The 23115-nt window shown below is 41.5% G+C and overlaps 2 long non-coding RNA genes across 3 annotated transcripts; both read left to right on the top strand.

Annotated features, from left to right (window-relative positions):
• The first annotated feature begins 7879 nt into the window (after positions 1-7879).
• Positions 7880-9723, top strand: LOC150040070 (uncharacterized). Its single transcript, XR_016534098.1, has 2 exons — positions 7880-8018; positions 9488-9723. It is a non-coding gene; the product is annotated as an uncharacterized LOC150040070 (long non-coding RNA).
• Positions 9724-12711: 2988 nt separating this feature from the next.
• Positions 12712-22781, top strand: LOC150040069 (uncharacterized). Of its 2 annotated transcripts, none has more exons than XR_016534103.1 (3): positions 12712-13676; positions 14511-14673; positions 22668-22781. It is a non-coding gene; the product is annotated as an uncharacterized LOC150040069 (long non-coding RNA). The 2 variants fall into 2 exon arrangements; XR_016534104.1 differs by lacking the exon at positions 22668-22781 and adding an exon at positions 14757-14797.
• Positions 22782-23115: the final 334 nt, after the last annotated feature.

Below are 23115 nucleotides of genomic sequence, written 5' to 3'. Positions count from 1 at the left end.
CACAGATTTGCTGGCTGGCACTCCATTCAAATGGAAGTCACAGCTAAGGATAATGGTCCATGTGCATCCTGAAGAAAGCATGTTGTTGCCTGATGTTGGTGATACACACTTGCAATCCTAACTTCTCAGGATGCAGAGATGTGAGGATCAGAGTTGGAAGCCAGCCTAAACAGAAAAGCCTGGGAGGTCCTTATCTCCAATAAATCTGGGAAAAGTCAAAAGTAGAGGCATGGTTCAAGAAACAGAACACCATCCTTGAATAATAACCAATGCAACCACAATGGTCACAAGTCAATATGTTGGAAAAGATCTTTGAAGGGAAGGAGGGAAAATGGGAGAAAAAGCAAGGGAGGTGGCAACAATATTCAATACAAAATGTAGTTACTACCTTATGTATGTAACTGTAACCATTCTATATATCACCTTGTCGTTAAAATTAATTTTTTTTAAAAAAGCTAATATTGGCATAAGAACAAAAAAAAGAAAAGAAGGGAGGAAAGAAGGAAGGGAGGGAGGGAAGGAAAGAGAAAAAGAAGGAAAGGAAGGAGGGAAAGAAAGAAAGGAAGGAAATGAGGGAGGGAGGGAAAGAAAAAAGAGGGGAGGGAAGGAAGGAATGAAGGAATGAAGGGAAGAGGGAAAGAAAAAAGAAGGGAAGGCAACAAAGAAAGATAAACTGCTTCTTTCTCCTATGGAAAATCATGACCAGAATCAGATTCAGTGGGCTGAATTCTCTGCTGGCTGCTGGACTTGAAGTTAGGACAAAAGGTGATACACATACACAAGCATCACATTAAAAAAAATCTGGCTTGGCCCAACCCACTGAACTGCCTTTTTATGACCCTACAGAGCACTTTAACGGGACATGTAGCAGGATAATAAGTAGCTTCCAACTTTACTAACCCAGTTCCCACATGGAAGGTGCCTGGGAGCTCTCACTTGGCTCACCCCTATCTGGGTGCTTTCTTCTTCTTGATGGAATTCTATCTTCCCCCCTACACTTCAATTCTTTCCGGATCCAACAGCAACAAGGAGAGTATATGTCTAACTCAACATTTCTGGAAGCACCCAGCCCTTCTTTGCCAGCATGAAGCAAGGCTGGATGTAGGAGTGAAGTCTAGTCACATCCTTTGTAGCTGAGACAACACTGACATCTTGTGGTCTAGAATCCTGTCTGACCCAAGCATCACAGGCCAGAGCAGAACTAGCCCTGCCAGATACACAAGTGGGATTAATTAGTCCTGCATCACCCACACCTTAGTGGTACGCAATCTATAAGACACTCAGATAACCAACAATGTGCACATACTGAAGGATGCAGAAAACACACAGCATCTGACCTGCCATGCCCAGTCTCAACCAAGTCAGTGTGCAATAGATGGGCACCTTCTGAAGGCAGTTAATAAGGAGCATGCAGATGGAAGGCAGTGATCAAAGCACTATCTATAGTCTGGGTGATGTCTGTGAAACCACAGGACAGAGGGATACACAAACATCTCAGGAATAGGATAAGGATTCAGAAGTGACTGTGGGTCAGAATCATAATGATTATATAGTAATCAGTTAAGTGGGAACATATAAGTCCTAATTTCTTTAAAACGTTTTTTTTATTATCTGCAATCGTACAAAGATATTTGAATTTAACACGTCAGTTGATGAGTACAGTGCACGCTGACCTAAACATCCCTTCCATAGTTCACTCTCATCTCTCCTAATCCCATCCAGCCCCTGCAGTTGTGTGGTTCCATTTTCACATACATTCTAAATATTATAAAGTAAGTGCTAATTTCCCATCCCCACAAAATATATCCAATGTGCAGGTTGAATATCCAGGGAAATAATGCTCATGGTTTGCTTAGGGAGAGGCAATATGAGAAAGGACAAATGAGGGGATTGTCAAAAACCAAAGACCATCTGGAAATAGTCTTAAATGCCAGAATAAAGGGACCAAACTGTACCCAGTAATAAGGAGTCACATAATAAGATGATATTTAAGAAGAAAACGTTAGAGAGGGTCAGGACATGTATTTTCTCTCATCTGTGGTAGTAACATCTAAATCTAAATATATGTGAAAACACATACAGGATCACATGCATAGACACACAAATGTGTTCACTGACGTATGGCCCACACAGTGGAGGCTTTCAATGGTGTAACTCTTTAGAATAACTAACTTACAGATTAGCATAATGAAGCTAGGACATTTTTTAAAGTCAGATGAACAAAGAGAGAAAAGGTGGGAGAATGCAGTCATAATAGTTCATTTATGTAAAACTGAGCCATGTGAATTAAGGAGATGGGTAGGGTTGAGAGAGATGATAAAGAACAATGGGAGGAAAACAATATCAAGCTGCATTGTACTCCCAGATTGGCATCTCCAATTGAAACTCCTTTGCGCAACTACTTAAATAAACGTGTTTTAAAAAGAAGAAAGTATGTGGCAATGATAAATCGTGAACTAGATGCATAGGACAAAGTGATCATCATTCTAATGTCATCAGGGATAATCCCCAGCGGTAAAGACCATAATATGTATTTGGATGATTTTTGGTTTTCTTTATGTTTCTATTTTAATGACTTTATGTTAGCTTTTTAATGCAAGTGTAAGTTGCTTTACATGAAGCAGGTGAACGGTAGAATTTGGAAGCTACTCACTCACTGTGGGGAGTGACTGTGATAGTTATGTTCTTCCATGGGGGAACACCTTTCAAAAAGTCCCATGGGACAAACCAGGCACTAGTGGCTCATCTCCATAATCCTACCTACTCAAGAGCCTGAGATCTGAGGACCAACGTTCAAAGCCAGCCCTGGCAGAAAAATCTACCATCAAAACAGCCAACAGTGGAGCTGTGGCTCAAATGGCAGAGCTCTATCCTTGAGCAAATAAGTGCAGGGATAGCAGCCAGGCCCTGAGTTCAAGCCCCAGGACTGACACCAAAAGAGAGAGAAAGAGACAGAGACAGAGAGACAGAGAGACACACAGAGAGAGAGACAGAGAGACAGGGAGACACAGAGAGACACAGAGAGAGATAAAGAGAGAGAGAGAGAGAGAGAGAGAGAGAGAGAGAGAGAGAGAGAGAGAGAGAGAGAAACAAAGAGAGATCCCATAGGGGAAAGACTACATAGAAGAATACATGAGGCTTAGGATCATCACTTTTTTAAATTTTGTTATCATCTTTCAAAGCAAACTGGGCCCAAAAGCCCTACTCCAAACAAGGACAAGAATGATCTCTTGAAGGGAAGTGGGTTTGCCATGAACACAAAAATCCACATGAATTTAGGATTCAAACTCGGCTTTTAATTCACCATTCACAATCCCTTCTTCTTCCTTTCCTATTTCCCAACTGGCAGGGTGAGCAGCAGATCACCAGAATACAAGAGCCTATGGATCCAATAAGGCCAGGCACTATAACAGCAGGTCTGCCATTGTGCAGAGGCCAAGGCAAAGGCTAAAACAAACTGCGAAGATTCATCTGGGGGGAAAAATAGCATCTGGATGCCAGCATTTCAGGCAAAGTGCCAAAGTGTAGATCAGAGACAGGACTCATGCAGGTCCCTATGGCCCTTTCAGGGGTGTCTGTGATGCCAAAACTATTTTCATAATAATACACGGTAAGTGGGGTATTTGCTCCCTTTCCTGCATGACCATATGGTAGGCTTTTCCAGAGGCAACCTGACAGGGTTACCACAACAGATCAAATGAGGCCCCTGAAATGGTTGTTGGACATTCAAACTTTATTCTATTGATTGTACTTGGAAATGAGGACCCAGCCATCTTCTGCCAAGCCGGATATTAAAAAAAGTTACAATGACATACCAAAGTGCCCCCCTTCTTGCCAAGTGTTCATTACAAATGCAATTATTTTTGCATATTTTCATATTTATAACTAATGTGTGGATCTGTTGTTTGAACCAGTTAATAAAAAATGCATTGCAATTTCTCACTTCTAACTCCTAACTGATATAATTGATTTGATACAAGCTACATAGCCAAAATAAACCCTTGGGGTATCCCATAACTTTAAGTTGACAAAGGTCCTGACAGCTAGGCACCAGTGGTTCTTGCTAATAATCCTAGCTTCCCAGGAGGCTGAAATCTGGGGATCAAGGTTCAAAGCCAATTCTAGCAGACAAATCTGAGATTCTTATCTCCAATTAATCTGCAAAAAGAAAACCATAAAAAACAAATCATAAAACCCTGAAAGTGGAGCTGTGGTTCAAGTGGTAGAGCACTAGCCTTGAGCAAAAATGTTCAAAGAAAGTGCCCAGGCTCTGAGTTTCAAACTCCAGGTCCAGCTTGATAACTTAATTAATCCAGTAATACTAAGGATAATAATTAAGTCAAAATTTATAGCCATAGCATGAAAGCACCTAGACAGAAAGAGAAAAAGACAAAAGTCATCAATTGCTGTGTTTACTTCTGAATGGTGGGTTTATAGGTACATGAGTTTGATTTTTTTATCTGTAGTTCATTATTTTCCATAACAAACATGTGTTGCTTTACTATGAAGAACAGGAAATATGTGAAACCTGACTGTGGGAAAACCCTCCCATACCCCGTTTCCTGTGTACTTCCTGTGGTTCTTCTGCAGAGTGCCAAAGCTTTGCTGCAGAAGGAGGGCAACACAAGCCAGCATTGCTGCAGACATGGGCACCTGGGTTTCCTGTGTCTGTCCTCCTCTTCTCAGCTCGCTCCTCATTTCACCTCAATTTCCTGCAATCCAGACAGGCTACAGAGACTCCACCTTTCCTTCCCCAGACAGTCTGCAATGCTCAGCTCCTCCGCTTCCAAAGCAACACTCAACCTGAAACAAACTGCCAGGTGACAGACAGCTAGGAATGTCAGAAAGCTTTTCCACCTGTATCCTGGCACGAGAAGACAGTGTGCTCTGGGTGCACCTGCCTGAGACAGCAGGACTCTTCCTTCCCTCTTGTCCTCTTAGTGTCCTGCTGTCACAAGTGACACTTGAGCATCTGCACCTGTCGCTCTTTTCTTCCTTTCTCATACACACTTAATCGAGGCTTCCTGTAGGGTCACCCCTCCCCACCTAGAAGATAAGCTCCACTGACAATATATTGAATTCATAGAGGGGATCCCTTATGCCTGATTAGATCCTTTCACTTATCCAGCTATATCTTATCGAGGAGGGGTTCTTGTTACTGAGAACAGTTATTATGTGAGGGGGAACCCAAAATCTAAGCAATGAACCAGTGGTTCATACCTATAATCCTAACTACACAGAAGGCTGCCATCTGAAGATTCCAACTCAAAGCCAGCCCACGCAGACAAATCCAGGAGACTCATCTGTTAACCAGGAAAAAAATAAGCAAAAAATGGAGATGTGGCTCAAGTGGTAGATTGCCAGACTTGAGCAAAAATGCTAAGGGAAAACTCAAGGCCCTGAGTTCAAGCCCCAGTACCGAAAGAAAGAGAGAGACAGAGAGGACATTTAGTGGAAAACAAACTGCCCGAGTGTAAGAACAGACACAAAATTGGTGTGTTTGAGGACGCAAAATGCTAGGAGCTAGACTTGCTGCTCAAAGCCAGTGGATGTAAGAGTTTCTTCTATTGTCAAAAGATACTAGTTGTGGGGGGCTGAGAATGTGACTTAGTGGTATAGTGCTTGCTTAGCATGAATGAATTCTATTCCTCAGTACCACGTAGTCAGATAAGGTCGGAAGAGGCACTGTGGCTCAAGTGCTAGCTTTGAGCACAAAGGAGCTTAGGGATAATGCCCAAGCCCTAGATTCAAGGCATAGGACTGACAACAAAAAGGTACTATTGTGTTCCCCCAAAAAACTAGAACTTGGACTAGAGATAAGTGTTAAGGTGCAGAAGAGAGAAGCAGAAACAAAATGCTCTGCCTTAGGAACGGGATGGTACACATACAAGCGTTAGATATATTTTCTGCTCAGCCATCAGGAGTGTGTGTGTGTGTGTGTGTGTGTGTGTGTGTGTGTGTGTGTGTGTGTGTGTGTGTGTATGAACCAATCCTGGGACTGGAACTCAGAGCTTGGGCAGATGGGTATGAGGTCATGACTTTCAACTGTCCCTGTCCCAGGTTCTGATTCCATTCTTAGAGTCCAGCTTTCACCTTGCTTTTGCATTCCATAGGCTTGCAAGAACTAAACCTGATGTATTTTATTTCCCCTTTTTTTGTTAAGGCTGCAGCTTAGTTTCTATTGTGTGCAACTAAAAATGTCCTAAATTACAGAAAGCTTCATTAAAGTTCTAGCCTGAACAAAGAAAACAGGGTTGATTCCAGAACTATTTGGGAGATATAGTCAATAGACACAACATAGATGCTTTGTGAACCAGCCAAGCTCAATTACCCTACCACCTCCACCTTCCCCTTGTAAGGTGTCGCTAAGCACCCATAGTTTCAAATGGGGAATGTGTTGCTGTTCCCTGACCTAGAAACTTCACACCCATAGGCAGGCACCCAGGAAAGCAAAGACAACCAAAGCTTCTTTCTCCTAAGAAGAGAATAAGACTTGGAAAAAAATAGTGAAGTAAGCCAGACCCAAAGAAGAGTAGATTGCATGGTTTCCTCATTTGTAAGAACTAGAATATGTCTATTGTCTTCTTAACAGGGTATCTCAATAACCCAATTGCCTGGCTCACAACACCACATATAATGAAATGTATCCATGAACTCTGAGACATGGAAACTAGAGGTTCTTATTATATCTTGTAAGTAGGGATTTTTTGTTATTGTTGTTTGTGTTTCTCTTAAATTTCTGTAGCCTGTGTATTGCACATAAGTTTATTTGATGTGTGGAAGGGAAAGGGAATCGCAGAAACTGCAGTACAAAGGATGAACTAATGCAACATTGAGACTCACTTGACACTGTGTTGTATATGAGCAGCTTGGAGGAAGGGGAATAGGGAGAGGCAAGTGGGAAAAATGAGGGATGGGGTAACAGTGCTCAAAAAAAATGTATTCAATATTTGTGTAACTGAAAGTCCCCTGCTCATCACTTTTTCTAAAAAAAAAATTAAAGAAGAGAACAAAGAGCCATGGCCTCTGCCTCAATACAGACAACAGATGGAGCTAAGCGTCAAGAGCTCATGCCTGGAATATTACCTTCTCAGAGAGCTGAGACTTGAGATTTCAGTTCAGAACTAGCCCAGACACATGAATGTGTGAGACTCTTATCTGCAATTAGCCAACAAAATTAAAACGAAAATGGAGCTGGGGTTTATGTGGTAGAATAAGCTATCCTTAAGCCCAAGAGCTAAGAGCCAGTGTCCAGGCATTGAGTTCAAGCCCGAGTAGCAGCACAGCACTGGAAAAGGATCAGGAGGGGAAAGAGGAGGAGGAAGAGGAGGAGGAGGAGGAGGAGAAGCAGGAGAAAGAGGAGGAGGAGGAGAAAGAGGAGGAGAGAGAAGAGGATAGAAGATAGTTAGATAACCACCCAGATAGGGTTCTAGAAGAACACCGAGATGACATCCGTGTCTTTGTTGCTTCTGGGAGGTGCCAAGCTGTCATAAACACAAGCACCACCACTGCCAAGGACAGAAAGAGACAGCAGGAGCTCTGGGCCCTCAGGGTTGCAGCTGGCCCAGAGACATCTGCACTCCTCCATCTTTGCCTTCCATGAATGTAAATGTCACTCCAAAGTCATTTCTCCCTTCAATTAGAAACTTTCTTATTCTCATTTTCTCTGCCAAGTCCAGAAGCCTGAGAATTTTTCCATTAAATATATATATTTAACTCAGATTTTAGATTTGTTCCAGATTTTTGTCTATTTCATAAAAAGAGAAGAGGGCTCCTCCTGATTCTGTGGTGGCATAACTCAGAGTGGGCACGTTCTGGAAATAAACTCCAAACTAAAGAGAGATGGAGTTTTTCCCAAGATACATAAAGTCCTGCCAGTTCTGGGCCCAAATCCGCATCTCAAGATGAACAGGACAGTTGTGTCAAAGCCTGAATAGAGCACTTGAAGAAGTTCATTCATTCCTAAAGCATCTTCCCCAAGCCCCCTGTCTTGCGTCCTCTGGATTTCTGAGCAGAAGGTACCTCAGTGGCAACCAAGAAAAGATGCCTGCATCCACTCCTACAAGAACACAGTAGGGCTGCTGCAGAATTTCACCCCTAAGATTTAGGAATAATCCATACATAAATGTTCCTCCTCACCAGCAGGGAACTCTTTTTATTGGTTTTTGTTCTGGACCTGGGGCTTAAACTCAACGACTGAGTTTTTTTGTTGTTCAAGGCTAGCACTCTCCCGTTTGAGCCATAGAACAATTTCTGGATTTTTAAATGGTTAACTGGAGATAAAATAAAATAAATCTCACAGACTTTCTTACCCAGGCTGGCTTCGAAACACAATTCTCAGATCTCATGAAGTTGCTAAGATTAGAGGCATCACTTTTTATGTTTGCAAAAGTCAATCTTTCTCTCTCCACTGGTTCCAAATGGGCTAAGCTACAAGGCCAGTTATTGTTTGTGCAGAAATTATCTCCCTCTCTTTTCTCCCAAAACACTTTTCTAGCTGATGTTCTGTGTTTTTTTTGTTTTTGTTTTTGTTTTTTAGAACATCCTCAAAGCTCAGAGGAGAAGTGATGGCTCTTTAGAGAGCCACAGTTCCCAAGGAGGAGTTGTGCTGGCTTCCTGATGGTGCTTCTTTGTTCTGTGGAGCTGTACATTCTTTGGCCTCCCTGGGAATGCAGAAAGCTTCTCAGGCTGGTGGCAGCTCTTTTTTAATTTCTCTGCTGCAAATCCTTTCCCTTCCACCCTCACTGAGGTTTATTGAGCCCTCATTTGTCCCAGACACGCCATCGTTCGCACTTTTATGACATCGTTGTTTCTGTCCACTCTAGCACAGTTGAGTTTTTAGGACTCAAAATGTCTTTCACTTCCCACTACCACCAAGGAGAAAAAGCCACATAAAAAAAGGTTCACACAATGCACGTCCAGCTTTGTCCAGAAATGGTCAAAATGGCATTGTAGAGTCAGCCACAAACTGGTAAAGAAAAAGAAACTAAAGACAGGGTCCAAATTTCAAAAACTTAGCTCAAAACTAGTCCCCTACTCACCATGATGCATTGGTCAAGGCCTGTAATCGTAGCTGCTCAGGAGGCTCAGATCTGAGGATCACACTTCATAGCCAGCCCAAGCAGAAAAATCCTTAAGACCCTAACTCCAAAGAATCATCAAAAAGCTAGAAATGAAGCGGTTGCTCAAGTGATAGAGCACCAGCCTTGAACAGCAGAGTTGAGGGACAGTACCTAGGTCCTAAGTTCAAGTCCTGGTACTGACAATAAATAAATAAATATTTCCTAATGAGAAACTAACTTCTTTTCTGATGAAGATATGTCCCCATACATAACCACTTCCGTTTAGACAGTCAAAAGGCCTGTACTTATTTTATATCCTGTAGTATTTTGAGAGGTGACACTTTCTCCCATTTCCCCACTGTACCTAAATAGGTGCCATGCTGAGTCCACTGCTCACTAGCTGTTTGTCCCCTTTCTCTCTCCAGAGGACACCAGGAAGGGACCAAGACCTTTCCCCAGAGGCTGAAATGAAACAACCCCTGATGAAGATTACCTGCTCCAGAAACACAAGTCCTCCAGGAGAAGAGCTAGACTAAATAAACAGACAAGCTGGTGACACTGGCTCACCAGCACACAATTTACAGGAGCCCTGCCCCAAAAATCAGTATTAATATATATTACATATGTATGCAATACAGTAGAACAAAAAATATTCTCTTAAGACAGATTGTATGCTTGTTTCTGTTGCAAAAAGGGGATTGTTTTCATGTACAGAACATCACATAGCATCTTAGCAAATTTTGGATTGTCTCCTCATTCATAGTTTCCTTGTCTTTCTGAAAGGCTTTACTTACACTCCCTGAGGAGCAAGATAACTCATTGAGAGACATTTACAGACTGTGGCTGAAGACATATTTAAAAGTTTCTTTCCCCTGGCATTTATCTGTGCAGCATATTTCTTTGTTGCCTGAGCTGCTTGTTTATCGCCTTAGCTATTTGTTTGTTCGTGGAGGAGAGTGCCATTTTGTGAAATGACATCTTAAATTTAAATCTTAGAGAGAAAATACCACTCCCTTTTGTCTGGATTCATGGTTTTCAAGATGTCAGTGTCACTGCCAGCTGCAAACATCTGTCTGCCCACTGACTTTGGGCTGAAAGGTCACCCAGAGTTATGCCACTTGGTTTTCCTGGGGGCGAGTAGGGGTTCTCAAGTTGTACAACAGACAGGCCAGCCCCCAAAAACACAAAGGAGGAAGAAGAAAGAAGAACTGTGTGTGTGTGTGTGTGTGTGTGTGTGTGTGTGTGTGTGTATGTGTGTGTGTGATACATAGTGTGTGGTATATGTATGGCATGTATAGTGTATGTGATGCATGTGGTGTGTGTGTGTGTGTATGGTTTGTGTGTACATAGGATGAGCAAATGTAAGTGAAAACATGTGCAGGAATATGAGTATTGTATATGTGGTGTGCAAATATGTTGGGTGTGTGTATACAATGTATGTTTATATATCACATATGTGAGTGATGTGCTAGTAATATAGCAACTATCACTTGATTTCCCCCTTCTCCTCCATGTTAATGTTGTACCTTGCCATCGACCTTTAAATATATAGAGATATGTTTCATATATACTATATATTATAATATGTAAATATTATATGTATTAGAAATTTATAGATATTTAACATTTAGCAAGGATGAGATAACTTTATGGTGAATATGGAGATTCCCGTCACATGTTATTCTCATTTTGTCAAATGGTTTCAGAATAAGTCCAGTGTATCTCAGTGGCTCTGTCCAGTTCTATAATCTGAAGCTTCTCTCTGCTGAGTCCTGGGGAGTGATTGGGGATCCGAGGATCGCCGCCTCCGTGGTCAGGTGGAGCTCCCTTTTGTCTTCATCATCTACCCTGGAGAAGATGGATGTGATTACACACAGGCCTCGCTCCCTGCCGAGACCCTGATGGGCAGCTCCTACCCCAACACCAGGCTTACTTGATTGTGAGCTTGCAGTGCATTGGGCAAAGGTTTGTTTAGTTTGCAGGCCATTTGAGTGAAATGGGCCCGGCTCGACACACAAGGCCAGATGCTCTCTCAAGGGTTGTCGATGTAATATCACTCCGAGTGCTCTCCCTCCTATCTGCGTTCTTACCCTTTGCTCCATCTTGCTTCAGGCCTGGCACAGGTGAGACACCTGCCATTGCTGACAATCTCTGCTGAAGTGGTTGATAATGGAGTTTGGTGTCAGGATGGACAGTGTGTGGGAGAGGGAAAGACTTTAGGCAGAATAGAAGACTTCCTGCCCTGTCAGCATGACCTAACGCCATGTTAGGGTCAGATGCATGAAGGACAATGAAAGGTAGATATACTGATGTGTGGGCTTCCTCACCAGACTCCTTGCTCCTCCTAAGAAACACAAGGGAGCGGCTGCTTTGTGAGCGATGCTGTTAGGAGGAACTTCTGCCAGCAGAATCTGACAGTAGCTGAGGTTTCTGTGTCAAAAGTGCCTCAGGAGAAGTACATGGCCTCTATCTCTTGAAGTCTTTGCCTGGAGCTGTCAGCCACAGGCTTTTACTGAGAAAAAAATTGTGGGGTCTAGCAGGCACGAGACCCAGGAACAGAGGTAGCTCTAGTAAGAGTGCTTCCTGTAGTTGGAGGTAGTCCTGCCAGGAAGCTGAAACCACACCGAGATTTCTCTACAGACATTTCTTTGCATGCCATGGACCATATAGTAAGTTTCTTGGGGAGTTGAGTTGGTGTTTATATGTTTCCAGAAGTCCTAGCTGTCAACAAGCACTCTTGGCTTCTACCTGGGAGGTGTTGTCTGCCCAGAGGGCAGGAAGAAGTGCCGGGGGGGGGGAGGGGGTAGGCAAACAAGCACTGGTAACTCCATTATGCATGCCCCCCCAAACATCATTGATTTCATCCTTTTCAGAGTAGAACCTACACATAGCATGTATGTACACCACACACAACACACAAGACCATACATGAATATTACATAGGATAAATCATGGACAAAACCCACATCAGCTCTACTCTTGCCAATGGACTCCTGAGCCTCTCACCTTCAAGCTCAGATAACCCTGTGGTTCCTGTGCTACTACATTCTACCCTACATTCTGAAACTGAGACCTTGATTTTGTCATTAAGAAATCACTTATTTGGTTTAAATGATGGTAGTGACAGATGGGAATTGAACGGAGAATGTGGGTGCTGTCACTGTGTTTTTTTTAAAAAAAAAGGAAATTTATTGTTACTATAAATGGGATACGCAAAGCAGTTACAGTTACATAAATCAGGTAATGAGTGCACATCTTGTTGGATAATACTCCTTGTGCTTTTTTACTTTTTCTTTTTTTCTTCTTTTTTTTTGCCTAAGGCTAGTGTTCTACCACCGAGCCACAGCACCACTTCCAGCCCTTTTGGTGATGAATTGGAGGTAAGAGTCTTCTGGGCTTTCCTGTTCAGATTGGCTTTAATCCTCAGATCAAAGACTCCTGAGTAGCTAGGATTACATGTGTGAGCCAACAGCACCTGGCTGGATTTTTTTTTCTAATGCTTACATTCGGCAAAATAAAAGGGGCATCACCCAAGCTTGGTATGTAAGATTTATTTTTAGGAATCTATCCTTCTGCAGATCAGATCTGAGAATTTCCAATACAATAAAAATTGTGTGGCGGGGGGGTTCGGGAGATTGGTCTAATGGTAGAGTACTTGCCTAGCATGCACGAAGACCAGGGTTCAATTCCTCCATACCACATACATAGAAAAAAGCCAGAGGTGGTACTGTGGCTCAAGTGGTAGAGCTCTAGCTTTGAGAAAGTCCAAGGACAGTGCTCAGGCCCTGAGTTCAAGCCCAAGACTGGCAAAAAGAAAATGTATGTGGACTTGAACTACTACAGTCATGGCCAGAAACTGCAAGCTGACAGTCAGCTGGTTGCGTGCTCTAGGGTACATTTGCTGTTTCTATCATAAGAAGGGAACATGTTTTCACTTATTTATGGGAAATTTTTAGCTAAACTTCTCAGATTCTTTTGCCTAATTTACGTGTAGATATGATCTCAACTTTTTGCCCAGGTATAAAAGAAACTCTTTCTATAAAAGGGACAAATAAAACATTGGAAATGCAGGGAGTCAGCCACTGTCCCACACATAGAGGAGGAGCTCCAACCTACACATATTGGTCATGGAATGTCCAGTCTCAGAATAACAACCATTTTCCTGCCAAATTTATTGAATCTCTAATAAAGGGGAGACATGGCATTTAATCTGTTTTCATTTTCAGAGAGCTGGATATCCCCAGGGCTGGAAACATTGCTACATTGCTGCTTGAATGAAATCATAGCAAGACTCACATCACTGATGTGTTGTTACTTGGTGCTGTTTAACTTCAGTGGAGGAAGAAGGGACCGGATGGGGGGATGAAGGGAGGATGAGGGGAAATTAACAGAATAAGAGAAAGGAAGTCAAAGAGTAGAGGGAAAAAAGATGGGAGAGGAGGGATGGACAAGAAAAAAGGAAAGAAAACCACGAAAAAAGGAGGAAGGACTCACCTCACTTCTAGGGTTCTTCAGTAATCTAAGTGGTAATACAGATTGCGAAGGAAAGTCCTATCCACTGAGTGGAGACCTGTAGAACACCACGGATCAATTGAACATCAAGGACCCTCTGAGGTAGGTGTTAGCATTGTAGTTCATAGATAGAAATGTCAGGTTTGATTTATCCAAGGTCACCCAGCTAGTCAGAGGCAACATCAGAACCCGTTTCCATTCTATCTCAAGGCATACCACTGCATTGACAGAGTGTCACCTGCACAGTTCAAAATGGCCTAGTTCATAAAACAGAGTCAATATATACCAGGCAATTAAGGCTCCAACCTTACTGTTACTTTTATGTTGGGAAAAATATAGTGTTTTGAAGCTTTGAAATGATACCCTGTTAGGAACAAAGGATATACAGGTAATTCCCCAGTCCCCAGGGTCCTGACAACCCACACAATGACAACAGAAAAGAAAGTCTAAGCTAATACTTTCTTATTAGCGAGGACCGTGTCAAAACTCCACAGAGTAGATGTCTAATAATTCCAATTCCAATATCTGACTTAAGGTTGAGCCCAAGCCGGTCTTCCAATTACTTCATATGTTATAAGGCAAATCTATGTCACAAAGCAAATCCAATAGCCAATGAGGTGAAATTTTTTTTCCTCCGGAGACATTTTCCAGCTTCTAAATGAAGAAAATTGTAAACTAGTCTGTCAGTCTGTTGCAATCAACCATGAGTTAATGTGCCTGGTCTGTGCACATCGACGGCTACTCTTCATGGAAGAGAAATAACCAGACAACATTCAGTATCTCCTAGTAGCAGTCACCTATCACCTTTGCTAACAAATCTCCTCTGAATCCCATACTGCCTTTGGATCTATTTACAGGGAACACAAGGACAGGAACATGTAATCAATGATTGTTTCTCTTATTATTGTCTGGTCATCATGCAATGACCACCCTCAGGTGATACAGAGGAACTCTCTACAATATACACTGGAGTGTAATTGGAAAGTGCCAAAGGAGATTTCCCACTTTGCACATTGCCATTAGTGAATGATGACCCTGCCAGCAAAGCAACAAGGTGCAATAGATGTTCCTCCTCCCTCAAAGGAAACCTAAGAAAGCTGTGAGTAGAGAAAAAAGCTTAGTACATGCAAATATAGCTGGGTGATTGTCCTATACCACATTAATATTGTCTTCTTTTAATAGAATTAGGAACTAAAACCTAAAGACACCTGTGCAGATGAAGGTGAGCCACAGAGAAGCAACACAGAGAGTTGGTTTTTATGTATGTATGTATTATGTATGTATGTGTTTATTTATTTTCATCATCAGGGTGATGTACAGAAATGCTACAGTTACATATGTAAGGTAGTGAGTTTATGTCATCTCAAACATGCTTATTCCCTCCCCTGTTTTTCTCCCACTTTCCCTCTCTCCCTAGCCCCCAGCCAAGTTGTAAAGTTCATTTCCAACGTACTGTCTTGTATCACTGTTGACACTAGTTCACCCTTTGTCTCACCATTTTGTTGGTTCCCTTGTCACTGTATGTGATTTTGGCACCTGGTATATTGTCTATATGGTTATTTGAATTAGGGAAGGAAAGGGAAACAACAGGGACAGTTTTGATTGGAATATTCTGGCATTATGAAGCAAATACCGTAGCTGGATGGTGGGAGATACAGATGCACCCAATTTATTCTACTCCTCAGTGGTGGGTAAGTTCAACATTCTTTGGTCACATGGAAGGACAGCAAGATTATTGGAGGAGCCAGTCTGCCTTGCCATGAGAAACTCACTCCCACTAGAATCACCAGCATCATGAACTCCACTGTCCGGGCAGCACTTCCTCTACATGAAGCTGATGGGTATGAAGATAGATTCACAAGCACTGGGTGACCAGGATCCAGCCAGCAGGATAAACTACAGATAACAACTGTCCAGGAGTTTTCCCTATTTTAAGTCTTCTTTCTCTGCAAATCAAACTGGTTGGCAAACGTATGTAGTCATTCTTTCTGCTCTCCTCAGCTCAATCTACAGATCAGTGTTCTGCCTTGTGACTGCCAGAATGTTAAACACTCAGTCTCTGTTGCATGTATGTAATTGTTCATGTCAGCAAACCTTGGGATTTATAGTATGAGAGAAAGAAGACCCAGAATGAGGTTAACAAAGGTGAACCTCCTTCAGTGAGGTTGGCAAAGGTGAAATAAGAATCCAGAATTCAAACTGAAAATATCACTAGAAATTCATGATACATTTCAGTGAAAAATGGGTATGTGTTTCCTACCTCTGTTTGCTCCCAATGTCTAGAAATAATAGTCAACTCCACACCAATGAGCATCTATAGTTCTCTGCGGATTATCTCCAAATGCCATTTTCTATGAAAGGAGCCAGATTCCTAGGAGACATGACACATTCTAGATAGAGCAAGGCACAAGGAAGATGAATGTACCCCATCAGGAACCTAGAAGTCCGTTGGGCTAAGTTTTCCTGTGCTAAGATATGACCATTTTAATATCAATAAGGAGAACAGTTACAACAAGTTGAAACATATCAAGTATGAGAGTATGACAAGTTGATATAACTATCAGATGAGCTTCAACACACAAGTTCATGGTGATATGTAGTAGAAGAAAATAAAAGCCATTGACTATCTTTGGAAGACATTACAGCATTCACTTATTGCTTTGAATAAAGAGAATCAGTCATCCATTCTCCTTTCTACTTTAACTACATGGCAGAGTAATTTAATAGCCAAGGAGGTGAAATGTCCCTTTGTAGACATTTTCTAGCTTAGACATGAAGAAGTTGGTAAACTAGAGTGTTAGCATGTTGCAAACAACTAATCAAGGAAGAAAAACAATCTGGTATTACATGTCTCCTAATAAAAGCTACCCAACAAATTTCCCTGAGTCTGGTGTTGCTGCTAGATCTATTAAACATACTACACAGATCAGGTGATCAGTCCCATGAGGATGGTCACAGCCAAACAGACTGGAAACTGCTACAAGAGGGATAGTCAAGTTTCTTTCGTAATGAAATATTGTGAATATAAAATGGTGACTCAATCTTCAGCTGTAAGGTTTCATTGCATTCTAACTCAAATAAGTTCCAAAAAAATTAAAATAAAAATCACCTGACAGACACCACCTCATACCTATATTCCTAACCATTCCAGGGGCTGAGCTCTGAAGATTACAGTTCAAAGGTAGCCTGAGCAGGAAAGTTCATAAGACTCTGATCTCCAAGTAAGCATTAAAAAGTAAATAAAGGGCCGGGAGCATGGCCTAGCAGTAGCATGCTCACCTTGCATACACGAAGCCCTGTGTTTGATTTCCCCATTACCACATACACAGAAAAAGCCAGAAGTGGTGCTATGGTTCAAGTAGCAGAGCACAAGCCTTGAGCAAAAAGTGTCCAAGTACAGTGCCCGGGCCCTAAGTTAAAGCCCCACAACTTAAAATAAATAAATCTCAAATGGTACAGAGCTACTCTTGAGAGGGGGGGAAAAAGACCTCAGGGACAGTATCCAGGAATTCAAGTCCTTAGTCTAGCACCAAAATAAACAAAAAAAGTCACTTGTTTATTAAACATCCCAAGAAATGAAAATATTCATTAACCTCTGATAAAAAATGATTATTCAGTTCTTAAATATTATATCTATATACATGTAAATTATTTGATGTAATACTTATTTTAGTAGTTACTTCATAAATCAAATCTTTTACATGAGATTTGTTTAAAAATAAACCTGGAGAAACAAATGAATAAAAGTTGGATAATGAGGCCGGGAGCATGGCCTAGTGGTAGAGTGCTTGCCTAGCATGCACAAAGCCCTGGATTCAATTCCTCAGTATCATATACATAGAAAAATCTGGAAGTGGTGCTGTGACTCAAGTGGCAGGGTGCTGGCCTCGAGAAAGCTCAAGGACAATGCCTGAGCCCTGAATTCAAGCCCTAGGACTAGTAAAAACAAAAGATGGACAACGAGTACACAAAAGGCGCCTCCTCACTTGTGTTTGTATGAGTTTCAAAGCGGCTGAGATCTGAGGATCATGATTCAAAAACCAGGCTGGCAGGAAAGTCTGTGACTCTTTATCTCAAAATAACCACCAAAAAAAACCAAAAAGCAACAAAAGTGGAACTGTGACTCAAGTGAAAGAATACAAGCCTTGTAAAGTTTAGAGACAGTGCTCAGGCCCTACCTTCAAGCCCCAGAATTAGTACCCCTCAAAATAAAGATTTCATAATAAACAATTTTCAAATATTTTTAAATAATCTCATATACATCAGTTGCAAAAATACAACGTATTTCTTTTTTATTATCTTTTTTATTGTAATTAATAAAAGGGTTACATGATATTTGCCAGATAGAAGGTGCATTAATTCTCATATATTGATACCCTTTCACATGTCTTGGTACCCATTACCCTCCCCTCCAACACCCCCCGCCCCCCCATCTTGGTTTTCCCCCCTTCCCTATCCAATTTCAAATAACCAAATACAAATAAATCCAATATATCAGATAACAAAGTGAGATACTGCAACAATATGAGATAACCAAGGGACAGCACAAGAGATGAGAGATAACATAGTATATTAAGGACAACAATCATTCATTATATGGCTTTTGTTTCAATATCCTGGAGGTCTTTTCAATTAGCTTCCTACTATGTGGCCTTATGTATCAAGGTTTTGCTCTGTTGCAGATCTCTGCTAGTAGAGCCCAAGGTTTCTATTGATTATGACAAATGAGGGAAACCATTGAGCCTAAATTCTTTTGAGTCTGGCTTACTTCACTTAATATGATTTTTTTCTAAGACTTTCCATTTCCTAACAAATGGGTCGATGTCATTTTTTCTGACAGCAGCATAGAATTCCATTGTGTACAAATACCACAACTTGTTGATCCACTCATCAACTGAGGGACATCTAGGTTGGTTCCATATTTTTGCTATGGTGAATAATACTGCAATGAACATTGTTGTGGTAGAATACAACGTATTTCTAAACATAAATATTTGGTAAGGCACATTTCCCATTCATAGTCATCTAATCTAAAAATTTCCCTCTTATTTGAATTTCTTTACTTGATTAGCATATTCCATGACTCCTCCCTTCAACATCTATTGAAAATACTTTCCTAATCTGTGGATCTTCCCATAAAACAAAACACCTTCCAAATGCCCACCCCCAGCTTGTTCCTAACCGAGACTCCCCAATCTAGAAGAATTATAACTGACATCATTACAAGTAAATTTATATTTCACTAAATAAAATTAATAGAGAGAATGATTGGAATAGGAGTTGCATGCCAACTTTACTGCAGTATAAAGTTCAGTATAAAGTTACCTAATAACCAAATAAACATATATACAATATATCTGATAACAAGGTAAGATACTGTAACCATATGAGATAACCAAGGGACAGCAAAAGAGATCAGAGATAACAAAGTACATTAAGGCCAACGATCACACATTATATGGATAGGGAAGAGGGAAACCAGTATAGGAAAGGGGGAAAAGAAGATGAGGGGCTGAGGTGGGGGTGGGGAAATGGGGACCAAAACATGAGAAAGGGTATCAATGTTTGTGAAGTAATGCACCTTCTATCTGGCGAATATAATGTAACCCTTCTATTAATTACAATAAAAATAAATGTAAAAAAAAACAGTTACCTATAGTAGAAGGTCTTCCAAAAGAGTAAGATAATTAGAAACATTGAAAAGAGGCATATCTGTAAACAGAAGTTGGCTGTGGAAATGGGAATGGGACAATGATAAAGAAAATGAACTCCCTATCAAACAGAATCCACACACAATGCCTAGGCTACAGGCATAATAGCCAGAAGGACAGGGCATGAAGAATGATGAGAAATCTGAGTGGACTCACAGATAGGTCACCAAGTGTCAGGAAGTGGGTGGCTACCATAGTGGAAAGCCCACCAAGACTATGACATCACCATCGGCAATCTTTCTCTCTCTGCTTGCGGTTTAAACCTGAAACCCTGGCACTGATGCTGCATACTTGCCCTTCTACATGGTCTACTCAGCAATGGGATCCACCCTTGACCTTCTATTCTGCATCTTGAAGAAACCAATTGTTATAAATTTCTTGCTATACAACCTATTTGTATCTCATTATCATTTGTATAAATCGCAGTAGTGAAGAGAGGGTTTAAATAGACAGGTTCAATAAACCCATAGAACTAGCCTCTAAAGATCAAAGCTATACACTATTTACCGTAGCAAAGATATGTAACCAACCCAGATGTCCCTCAGTTGATGAGTGGATTAACAAGACTTGGTATTTATACACAATAGAATTCTATGCTGCTGTCAGAAAGAACAACGCCCCATTTGTAAGGAAAAGGAAAGACTTAGAAAAAATCATATTAAGTGAAGTAAGCCCAGACTCAAAGGAACATAGGCTCAATGGTTTCCCTCATTTGTCATAATCAGTAGAAACTTTGGGCTCTCCTAGCAGAGATTTACAATAGAGCAAAACCTAGATACATAAGGCCATATAGTATGATGCTAAATGCAAGGAACTCCAAGATACAAAAACAAAACTATATAAGGAGTGATTGTTGTCCTTAATGTACTATGTTATCTCTCATCTCTTTTGCTGTCCCTTGGTTATCTCATATTGTTACAGTATTTTACCTTGTTATCTGATATATTTTATATATGCTTATCTGGTTATTTGAAATAGGATAGGGAAGAGGGGAAAACAAGATGAGGAGCAGGGTGGGGGGAGAGAAATGGGGACCAAGACATGAGAAATGGTATCAATGTTTGTAAAGTAATGCACCTTCTATCTGGTGAATATAATATAACCCTTCTAATAATTACAATAAAAATTATATGAAAAAATTAAAATAAAAGTTAAATATATGTATGCAAAAAAAGATCAAAACTACAGGTCTGCACCATCTACTCATACCCCGAGTTTTCAACACACCCAAACTAGAATTTGAGGTCTAGCCTACTTCTCTCTCCATCCAGAAAAACCTCTCCTTGCCCCAGGATTCATATGCATGGATTGCCCCATGGGCTTCTAAGATAGGAGAAAGTAAATGGTAAGGAAATGAAGGCTAGCTAGATGGAAGACTAGCTAGATTGATATCTTCTGACAGCCTGCAGTGTGATAAAATGACTGCAAACAGAAGCTGAAAGCAGCTTTCATGAGCACCTTGGAAGGCTCCACAGGCAGGCTGAACTGCTAGGAGGGGTCCTACCTGAAAAGCCATCACAAGATGTGATTCCCATTTCTTCCTAGCACAGGGCCCACTTTGATGCAGAAAGAATGAAGAATAGGTTGTAGAGTAAGGCCCTTGGACGAGGGGAGGGAGAATTGCCATTTGGAGAGCTGTGAGAAGCCACAGATGGGGTGAAAACTGGGGCTCTGAAGAAGGGCAGGGAGGAGAGAGAATGGAGGTTCCTCTCATAAGAAATAACCAGCAAGTATTCAAGGAAGAGAGAAGAACAGAAGAAAATAGACACTTGAAGTATACATGGGAAGCTGAGTACTTGCTTGCACATGGGATTCCGATCAGCTACCAAGATATGGACTGGTTAAGGCTGAAGTTACTTCATTGTAAGTACATGCTGCTCCTCCTCCTGGAGGTGGTTCTGATCACGCACAAATCTCCCCAGAGAAATTCAAATACCAAGGGAATCTTATCTTAGGCACTGAGCTATGGTCCCAAGAAGGAACAGAGTTTCCCGCTGGCAAGGGAGAACAGTTGTAACCACACACAGCAGACCTTAATCTAAAGCCAAGGAATTACAGAGCAGGCAACAAGAAATGTGAAATCAGAAAAGGTCAAGGTCAGCCTTTGCTGAAAGCTGTAGGAAAGCACCTTTTAAAAAATGATGTATTTGTTCTTGCCCTGAATCTTTATGGAATCCTTCCCAAGGGTGCCAGACATTACTGGGAGCTCTAGAGACACAGAGAATAATCAGCACTGTTCTCAATAAACCCAGAGCCTGAAGAGAAAGACAATCATGATCCTGGGCCCATCTCTGGAATGTGGGTCTAACACAGAGGCTGTAGACTATGGGAGGGAATCACCTTTCACCTTTACGTAGTTGCCTCAGAGCAAAGGAATGAGGGCACTCCAGGCAGACAGGGGACTTGCGAAGCAAAGTCAGCAAACTGATCAAAACTGACTCATGGACAATCTAAAAATTAAGAGTCTGGAGTTGGGAGGCAAAGGGAGGAGAGACCCCAAGGGTTTACCAGGAAGCCAAAAGATTCAGGAATAACAATGTGACTCTTGGCTCTGGGGAAGAATAAATAGAATTATTTAGCCAGAGGGAACCACAAGAGGTTATCTGAAGCATCAGGCACAAGAAGGCCCATCTGGTACCATCCTGGCAGTGTTCCACTTTGCTGACTACTTCCTCTGGTATTCAACTTCTTCCTGGTTATATGGAAGCTTGGGGCTGGTGACATGACTGAAGTGGTAGAATACCTGCCTAGCAAGCAAGAGACTCAGTAGTGCAGAAAAAAAAGAGGTGGCCAACTATCTTTTCCTTACCCTCATTCTAGGACATTAAAAGCCAGAGGCATATTGGCTATAAAGATCCTGGCTCTAGTTTCAGCCATGTTACAAAGCGCTAGCGCATCTCAGTGCAGCAACACGGAACAAGCAACCAGCTCAATAACTATTCACTCGGTGATGTGTCCAAGAGTGCCTGTCTACTCTTCTCTAAGTTGGAAACCAAATCTCACTGATTTATTTTAAGTGAGAGTTATGCGAATCATCACCAAGTATGGATTTAAGATTTAAGAACTAATGAAAGAAGGAAAAAAATGTGAATGTGCCCAAATCTTGATCCAAATGAAGCTTTAGGATTGTGTCATCTGGGAGCCTGATCATGAAAAAGGAGACTTTATCTAGCCCCTTCTCCAAATAATAAAAATTGATTTTTTTGACCAAGGCCAATCTATTGTTCCAGATCATTAACTTCAGAGAATATATCGCTTTCTGATGCAGTAAAACTGCTTTCTGGGGGTTTGGTTTTGCAGGCAGCTGGCAGTGCAGAACTGAAAGTCTCTTACAGGTTCAGGTGTAGACAAGAAATGAAATCTCCTTTTTCTCATTCTTTAGGATCTTGAATTCCACTGAGCCCCAGGGGGCTTCAAGCATCTCATTCCTGAAGCCTGAATTCCAACTTTCAGAGTGTCTTCTGTCCGCTCCAGAGATCAGCTTGGGGACAGCAAAATGAAGGTAATACAAGAATGAGCCTGACCCCCAGGGTCTAAGTCAGGTCAAACTAGCCTAGAGCTTAGACTCTGGTGCTTATTCTGAATCACAAATCCAAAATGCCAAAGCAACCCTTTCTGTGGTCTATAAGAAGTCAGCAGTGGACAGTATCCAGGAAAGAGCATGTTGTTCAATTTGGATAGTACCCACAATGATATGGTTCCCTTATTTTGTCTAAATAGCCAAGGTCTTTCTGCACTTTCTCTGCCAATGCTGGAGCTTTTACCACTGTCTGGAGAAGCAAAGAGAGGAGAAGTGAGTGGGTATGGAAAGGACCAGCTAGAATGAACCC

The sequence above is a fragment of the Megascapheus bottae genome, unplaced genomic scaffold, assembly GCF_031878675.1.
Source record: "Megascapheus bottae isolate mThoBot1 unplaced genomic scaffold, mThoBot2.hap1 HAP1_SCAFFOLD_103, whole genome shotgun sequence".
In the NCBI taxonomy this organism is placed as follows: domain Eukaryota; kingdom Metazoa; phylum Chordata; class Mammalia; order Rodentia; family Geomyidae; genus Megascapheus; species Megascapheus bottae.
This window is presented reverse-complemented; position numbering and strand designations above follow the sequence as displayed.